The 9,080-nt window shown below is 45.6% G+C and overlaps 1 non-coding gene across 1 annotated transcript; it reads left to right on the top strand.

The window, feature by feature from the left end:
- Positions 1-476: 476 nt before the first annotated feature.
- TRNAV-GAC (transfer RNA valine (anticodon GAC)) lies at positions 477-549 on the top strand. Its single transcript has one exon. It is a non-coding gene; the product is annotated as a tRNA-Val (tRNA).
- The last annotated feature ends 8,531 nt before the right edge of the window (positions 550-9,080 follow it).

The following is a 9,080-nucleotide window of genomic DNA, read 5'->3' as shown; positions in this document are numbered from 1 at the left end:
TCATGAAGGATGAGGAGAAAGTGAATAAGGAAAAATTATTTACTTGTTCCCATAATATTAGAACTAGGGGCCACCAAATGAAATTAATGCACAGCAGGTTTTAAACAAATAAAAGGAAGTTCTTCTTCACACAGTGCACAGTCAACATGTTGAACTCCTTGCTTGAGGTGGTTGTGAAGGCTAGGACTATAAGAAGGTTTAAAAGAGAACTAGATAAATTAATGGAGGTTAAGTCATGAATGGCTATTAGCCAGGATGGGTAAGGAATGGTGTCCCTAGCCTCTGCTTGTCAGAGGATGGAGATGGATGGCAGGAGAGAGATCACTTGATCATTGCCTGTTAGGTTCACGCCCTCTGGGGCACCTGGCATTGGCCACTGTTGGCAGACAGGACACTGGGCTGGATACACCTTTGGTCTGACCCAGTATAGCCATTCTTATACTCTTATGAAGGGAGGGGAAGAGTCCTCTGACAGAGTTTCTGTAGTGTAGTGGTTTTCACGTTTGCCTGACATGCAAAAGGTCCCTGGTTCAAAACAAGGCAGAAACAAAATTGCTTAGTTTTCCCAGCTTCTCTGGCTGTCTAGCAAAGTTCCTACTGCTGCCACTGGCATGTACCTGTGATAAATCCAACCCTTGCAGGACAGAGGCTGGGGAAATGAGTTGAGAAAGAGCCTTGGCATCAGCAGATGAAAGCTAGAGGATCTGGGTCAGTCACCTTTTGGAGCCGTGTGGCTTGGTCTCCTCTGCCCTGGGAGGTTGGCTGGTGGAGACCAGCTCTTCCTGCTGGCCTCCTTTGTGTGACTTGCCAAAGGAGGAAGTGAGGCAAGAATGGGGCAAAAGAGGAAAGTCGAGCTGAGGAAGGCAGGGCAGAAGCTAAGCCCCTCAGTGCGGCTAAGTGGGGTTAGTAGAGCGCCACCATTCATTCTGCAAAGTCTGGGGAGTTGCAGTTGGGTGCTGGGAGGTAGGATCCTGTGCCTGCCTCGTTTCTTCCCAAGGATGGCTACTTGCAACCCAGGAGAGGAAGGATCGTTCTGGGTGAAAGGAAGACAAGCAAAGCTCTGGGAGGAAATTTGGGTGCGGGCTTTCTGCTTGGGGTTGGGGTGCAGGAGGGGGTGGTGCTTACCCCGGGCACTGCAACTCCCGAAGTGACCAGTACACACAACCCTGTGATAGCAGCTCTCAGATCAGCGGGGACAGTGAGTCTCCATGTGCCGCTACCTGCAGGCGTGGCCCCCAGAGCTCCCATTGGCTGCAGTTCCTGGCCAATGGGAGCTGTGGAGTTGGTTCTCGGGGCAGAGGCAGCACATAGAGACATTCCCCCCACCCCAGGGGATGCTGGGAAATGCCAGACACTTCTGGAAGCGGCACAGAGGGACAGAGGCAGAGTGTGCAGGGAGCCACCTTAGTGCTGCTGGCACGTCTCTGCATACCCATTGTGGGAGGGGGGCAGAGGGCCTCCATGCACTGCCTGGATTAGGGGCAGAGCACAGAGCTGCCTCCCCTCTCAGGTCTATTACAGGAGTGGGTGAGTGGGCTCTTTTGGCCCGCAAGGTGCAGCAGGTCAGACTAGATGATCACACTGGTCCCTTCTAACCTTTAATGTTCTGAGTCTAAAAGGGAGAGGGAAGTAAAGAAAAAAAACCCCAAACATTGTAATACCAGGGTGACTCCACCTGCTCACTGTATAGTCCTGCCCCTTTCTTCCTTCACTGGGTGTTTAATGACCTGCAGGACATTGATTCTCTCTTTCCATTGATAAACTGATACAACGTGACGGAAATTAAACTAGTTTCCAGCTGAGAAAACAGCACCTCAGTGTGGTGGCTGGGAAGTGAACCTAGGTCAACTGCTCAAAACGCAGCTATGCTCACCCCTGTACCACCAACACATCTAGTGAAATTACTCCTTATGCTTGCCCAATGAGGCTAGGCCAGAATTGAAGCATTTTCCTGCCTGTTAAAATGTACTGGATTCTCTTCACAAAAACGCCAAACACCTCTATTTTCACCTGGGTTTGAACCATCAGCCTTTCAACTAGCCACCAACTTTGTTAATCACAGACACAGTTAACTGCCTACTTCCCAGGCTTGTGTATGAAGCACCTACAGGGATACAACTGGTTAGTGAGGGAGGCACACTGTTGGGGTTATGAGTTCAGGCCTCACCCAACACACCGGTTTTCATTAGCCACAGAGCTTCCCCCATTGCTTTGTCTCATTCACATGGAAAGTGCCATACGAGGGTGATGAGAGTAAATTCTAAACTCTGAAATGTGGCAGTGGCCCAGAGATTGGGATAAGGGGTTTGAAGAGAAAAAGCTCTAGGCGTATAAAACCACACAGTGTCCAGGGGCAGGTATGGTACAATGCCTCAACAGGGAGCCATGAGGGTTGGTTCCACTCTCTCTGTGAAATGTCCTGATAGGTATTTGAAGTTGAAGGTAACGCCATGGCTAACAAGTGACTGGCACGTCCTGGGTTCAACAAAGGAAGGGACTTGGGTTAATTATCTGAAGATTTGCGTTACTGTCACTGTCTGACCCCCCTTCAGCTCGGAGCAGGTTTGTACGTTGCTGGGTGGAACACACAGACTCCTGGAGAGCAGGGGCAGCTGTTTCCATGGCAGAGAGCCTGACACTTAGGAGACTTTCTATACTTGCTGTTTTGAAGCAATTCAATAAAATAACGGTGGGTCTACAATGTCCAGTCCAATATTTCAGCCCCCTGCTGCAAAAACGCTATTTTAGAATCTACACAGGAGGCTTCCAGTGCTAGGACACCTGACCAGAGAGCTCAGTGGGGGTATAACATCTGCTGACTTTGAGGGTCCTGGGCTAAATCCACTTGCTGGTGAAAGTGTTTTGATTTATTTGATTGATAATGAGCACCAGCTACCAGGGGAGAAGCCCTGTGAGTCGCTGCCACTGGGAAAGGGCTGGGGGAGAGGGAACAAGAGGAGAAAGGCAGAGACATTGGATACGAGGAATTGCGGGGAGAAGAAAGAGAGAACAGAGAGACAATACATGATTGAAGCAGAACCGGTGTCCGAACTCGATCTTGTTCATCACAGGTGTTCAGAGAAACAGGTAGTTGCAGGTTTTCCAGTGTCAAGTCTGAACTTTGATTCTAACAATGTGAGTTCAAATATCAAGGGGATCTCCACAGACCTGATCTCTTCCCCCTTTCCCTTTTAGTATTTTTATTTTGATGTATTTGGCTTAACCGTGATCTTCTCTTTCCCCACCTGTATTGCAATTTGGGGATTATTTTTATTTTGCCTCCCTTTTGTTCACGTCATTATAATTGTAACTGCAAAGGAATCTGCAGAAGCAAAAACTGACTCAATACTTTATTTCCCCATCATGCGAGAACATCATACAAACAGCTCACACAGCTGGAATCATAACACGGAAGGCCAGGGGATGGGAGATGCAGGTTTCCAAGTGTTCTGTCTTTCTCAGATGAAAACATTCCAGCCCCTTGTGTGCCTCCATCGTGTATGACCTGCTGGACTTTGACACACTTATTGTCTCATTCTATGGATGTGATTGTAACACAATGTGACTGAAATTAAACCACTTCCAGAAGAGGAGACAGAAGACAAAAAGCCATTATTGCACTGGCTGTGACTCAAACCCAGATCAACTGGTCGGACAGCACCTATGCACAACAATATAGCACCAATGCATCTAGTATGAGTAACATTCCGGCAGGCTCTGTGTGCTGGCAAAGGGGGTGATATATGACCATGGAATTAATGAGCAGGGTGGATGGGCTGGAAGTTGCCTGATGGCAGGGAGCAGAGTTCGAATCCCAGAATGACTGAAAGGGGGCAAAGGTGAAATCAGAGCTCATTGGGAGCTGGCCCCACCCCAGGAGAGGAGAACTAAAACTCAACTTCGCTCGTAGAAAAATCTTCCCTGAGAAGGAAGGGAACAGATTGTTTTAAAGACAAGGTTTATGTTTGTTCCTGCTGCATATGGAGGGGCTGGGTAGTTCTGATTCCAGCCCCCCAGACTCTGGGAGGATAAGGAACAAATTCAGGCTGCCAGTCACCTGCAGGAGCGAGATGATTTTTTGACAGTGAGGGATGCCTCGTCCTCAAGGCCTTTGTCTGCCCCCTTCTAGTGACTGTTTGGTACCGGAATGCAGCCACCACTCCTGGGTCTCTGCTGGGGAAATAATGTTTCTGTGCAAAACACCAAAGCTTTTAACAGAAAGAAAGAAAAGGAGATGGCAACACAATGGGACTAGCACGTAAGGAATGAAACACAAGATGCTTCTCCCACGTGCATTGACTTTTAACCTTGGTTGCAGTGTTGTTGTATCCATGTTGGTCCCATGGGTCCTCTGGGGGGCGCCTGACATTGGTGATTTTCAGAAGACTGGACAGTGGGCTAGATGAACTGGTTTGACTCAGTATGGCTGTTCTTATGTTCTAACTGCTGTTTAGGAAAGAGACGATCTTTCAGGCTACACAAAACTGAAGCAGGGTGCTGGGTCAGCTCCAAAGCTAGTCTCTTTCACCAACAGAGGTTGGTCCTCTACAAGCTCTTACCCTCACTCGCCTTGTCTCTCTTGGCCTCTGAAAGGTGTTTTCTCTCCACTCCCTTTGCAGAGAAGTTAAGTTTCCCTTTGGGCAACTATCAGGCAGAAGCAATTGTATTGACCGTGACACTAGAATTAAAGATTTAATATTATAAACAAATGAGTCTAAACCTGAGGTTCTGGTTTCCACATTGGTTTTTCTAACTCAGTTCCCAATTCTCTTCTAGAAAGGCTTCCAGGCTGCCTGCCCAGCCCAACAAAAGTGGCTAGGAGAGAGTCCACAATCCTGCTCTTTCAGATAGTGGAAGGCTGCTATCAAATCCCCCCTCACTCAGTCAGTCCCCAGCCTGTGGCAGTGCATAGGATTCTTCCGTCCTAAGTGCAGGACTCTACACTTCTCCTTGTTGAACTTCCTCAGATTTCTTTTGGCCCAATCCTCCAATTTGTCTAGGTCACTCTGGACCCAAACCCTGTCCTGCAGCGCTTGGATTCTTTTCATGCTTTCACAGAGCGAAGTGCACATGTTCCATGATTTCATAGGGCAGACTTTTGTGCTATTGGGAGCTTTCCCTGTGCGAATTTGACAGGTGGATCAACATAGAGACACACTGTGACCTTTCTCAGGGTACTGAGGACTGTGAGTCTCCTTGTTGCCACCTGCCAGAAGGAAGAGGGAGTTTTGCATTTGGCAGCTGGATGTTAGTGACCAAACTCACCAGCCTGCTGGAACTCAAGGACCCTCCTCTGAGTTACAGCAGCCACCCTAACCCCTGAGTTCCTTCAGTGTGTCCACCAGATATTTGGTGAAATCCCAGATCCTCTCTTACTGAAGTATCCCAAGATACAGTAGCAAGGGTCCACAGTAAAACTAGTATCTCATGCAGCACTTGAGTACAGTTATTGAACAAGCAAAAAAATTATTTAACGGATAGAGATTTAAACAAACAAATGTGAGTGATGGATACCAACTGTTATCAACTAAACAAAGGCAGAAAATGATAGAAGAGAAAGGCCAGCACAAAAAACAGAGAGAGGAACAATAAGATACTAAAAGGACAATGGTTGGAACTCTCCATTTCTCTCAGTCTTTGGATTGATGGGTACTAGAGCTGTAGCAACAGTTGAGGAACCAGGGTAAATTAAATCAAATTAACTTTTCAAGATTAGCCATCATTTCCTGTATAACTAACAAAAACAAGACAACTTTCAGTTTTCCAAAATAATGCAGATTATCACACAGTTTCTTACTCTTTAACCAATAACTTCACCTATAATTTCATTTTAATTGGTAACAACAACATATTCAAAGATCACAAATTGTTGTCATATGTTACTTTTCTTTTAATCCCCATTGCCAACAACTGAACCCTGGTTCTTATTGTGGTTTGTCCCAATGTAGGACCCAACCACTTCTGTGAGTTCATATATCTCAGGATCTTCTGCCATACGTGTTGGTAGAAGGGGTCTTCTATGTCGGAACCTTTGCATCATGGAGAAAAATACCTCTCTTTTCACACTTTCTAATCTTTCAAAGTAGGAGGAGGTAGAGAAGTAATGTAAATGCATAAAGCACAAGAGAAACCTCTCTGGTCTACACTAAAGACATTTATCGGGATAACTATATTGCTTAGGGGTGTGAAAAATCCACACAGCTGAGCAACGTAGTTACACAGCCCTAACCCCCTGTATAGATAGTGCTACATGAGCGGGAGAGTTTCTCCTGCCAACAAAGCCACCGCTGCTTGTGGGGGCTGGACTAATCAAGTCCGATGGGAGAAATCTCTCCCATTGGCTTAGAGCATCTGTAATAGCAGTGCTACAGCAGCGCAGCTACATTGGTGCAGCTGTGCCAACATCAGCTTACTGTGTAGCCACAGCGTCAGACACAAAGCCATAGTATCAGGACTCAACATGCGAGTATCCGGAAGTCTGAAATTGGAAGCTGACAAATTCGTTGCCTCATTGGTTACCATCATTTCTACAGCCTGAAAGTCCTTGTTACCCAACCAGGCAGCCAGTTTGGGATCCACAGGGAAGGAATGTCCTATGAAGCACGCTCTCTTTGCATCCAAACAGTGAAGGATGACTCTTCTCAGTCTAACCCTGGCATACTTTGGAAGTGTAATCAGGGACACTGAAGTAGGAAGTGGAGTTGTACAAACAATTTTCCTTGGGTCACCATAGCTTCCTTTACTGGGGTGGATACCAAGAACTGGGTGCGGACTCTTTCAACCTCAGCTCTTTCCAAATCCTTGGTCTTGGATAGGGGAAATTTACACTTCTCTGAAGTAGAATCCTTTACAAAACCACGTAAAATCTCAGCAGTTTTAATGAGGAATGGCTTCCTGAAACATATCTAGTTTTTCTTTAATTCAGTGGCACAGGTCCAGGAAAGGGACTGGATACAGGCCTGGATCAGAATCTTCGTTAGTTACCACAGCTGGAGATCCTATTAAAAAATGGGCATTTTTCTGAAGATATTACATTTTCAACACTGGTTTTATTTTATACACATCTTTAGAACCTACAAAGGATAAATTCGACAAGAACTCCACTTCTATTTCCTCAACATCTGTGTCATGAACGGCTGCATTTCCCATAGCATAGGATTAGCTACGAGAGATCTTCTGTAGGGCCTGGGTTACAAACGCTTTGGGAACCAAACACATGAGCATTTTGCCCAGTTCAAAATCACTTACCATAGAATTCTCTTCCCAGATCATCGGAGACAATATTGCCTTAAACAACTGAAATACACTGTGATCATATGCACTTCCTTCAGTTAGTTGGGGTTGTGCTGTTGTTCACCATTTCTGAGTTGAGATTTTAAATCACTGGTGTTTCTTTGTTAGCCTGTCCAGTAAATTAGATAGTTCACTCCTGTTGATAGAACTGCACTTCAACTTTCTCCATGTCATCATGGAGGGATGGGGAAAAAGCAAAGCTGAAATCATAAATGCGGACTTAGCAAAGGGTCATTGTCTTAAATTCTTCAATAAATCTGAGCAACATCCTATCAAAATGAACTAATATCCAATTGGGTGACCAAACACAGCCTTCAGGAAAGATAGAAACCCACATCACAGAGAGAAAATACATTACAAAGAAAGTGTCAAGTGAAATTCCGGAGCAGGTTACATCTGATTATTCAGAACCGGGACAAGAGATTCTCCCACCACATTGTCCTCTGATCCATTCAAACCTGCTTCCCTCATCCCTGTCTCCATAGTCAGTTATGTTATTTACAAATTTTTTAGTATTCTCGCATCCCCATAATAAGGGAAAAACAGCCCTCTTCCCAGAAGTGGCTTTACAACAGATGGAACCTGGGATTTAAACTCTAAATGATCACACTCTATTTGGAATCCATTTGAATTCCCCTCCCAGGACTTTTGACACTCATCTCCAGTCACAACGATTCTGATATAGGATTAAAGTAGTAAAAACATCATCTGCAAGCACAGACAACAGAGAATGCTTCATCACATGACACTTTGAGAAGTGGATGGATAGAATGTGATGAACATAAACTCTGCATGGCCCAGGCAAAAGGTAACAGTTCTGCAGTGAAGGAGAAGGAGGGAATCTTTGAGTCACCCCATCTCCTTCCAGTGTCACGGAAGCTGAAATGACACTTTTTTCCTGGCCCTGCTCCTCTTCATTTACATCTAATTTGAAAAATTCCCAATATAACTGCTCTTCAGCACAACCCAGAGCAACGTGAGAACAACTGACAATGATACAATCTGTATCACTGGTGACTAACAATAACTTTGCAATAGGAAGAATGGTACAAATGTGACGTTCCCTGGTTCCTCATAGGAAGGGCACACTCAAATTACTTGTGGGACAATAGAAAGGACAAATATGTCCATCTCAAAAGAGGGCGAACTGCAAAAGGCAAAAATGGGCCACTCATCTGGACAAGCTGAGGAATAATGGTGCTGCAAACAGTTCAAAGAGCTTTAAAAGTTACTATGTGGGTGGGAATCAGGAAAAGTGTTAAAGAAAAGAAAGTCTTGATAGCCCTAGAGATTGTTACAATGCTGATCTCCGTGGCAGATTCTCTGATGGCTAACATGGGCTGAGAGCCAAGAGAAGGTTTTCCCACACTCACAACATTTATACGGCCTCTCCCCTGTGAGAATTCTTTGATGGGTAATAAGGTTTCACCTGCGATTGAAGGTTTTCCCACACTCACTGCATTTATAGGGTCTTCCACCTGTGTGGATCCTCTGATGTCTAGAAAGGGCTGATCCATCAGTGAAGCTTTTCCCACACTCACGGCATTCATAGGGCCTCTCCCCTGTGTGGATTCTCTGATGCTGAAAGAGGGCTGATCTGTGAGTGAAGCATTTTCCACACTCACAGCATTTATACGGCCTCTCCGTTATGTGAATTCTTTGATGGGTAATAAGGTTTGTGCTGTGATTGAAGGTTTTCCCACACTCACTGCATACATAGGGCCTGTCCCCTGTGTGGATCCTCTGATGTCTAGAAAGGGCTGAGCTAGTCATAAAGCTTTCCTCAC

The sequence above is a fragment of the Gopherus flavomarginatus genome, chromosome 8 (genome assembly GCF_025201925.1).
Source record: "Gopherus flavomarginatus isolate rGopFla2 chromosome 8, rGopFla2.mat.asm, whole genome shotgun sequence".
Classification (NCBI taxonomy): domain Eukaryota; kingdom Metazoa; phylum Chordata; order Testudines; family Testudinidae; genus Gopherus; species Gopherus flavomarginatus.
The sequence above is the reverse complement of the archived record's forward strand: the minus strand, read 5'-3'. Positions and strand labels throughout refer to the sequence as shown.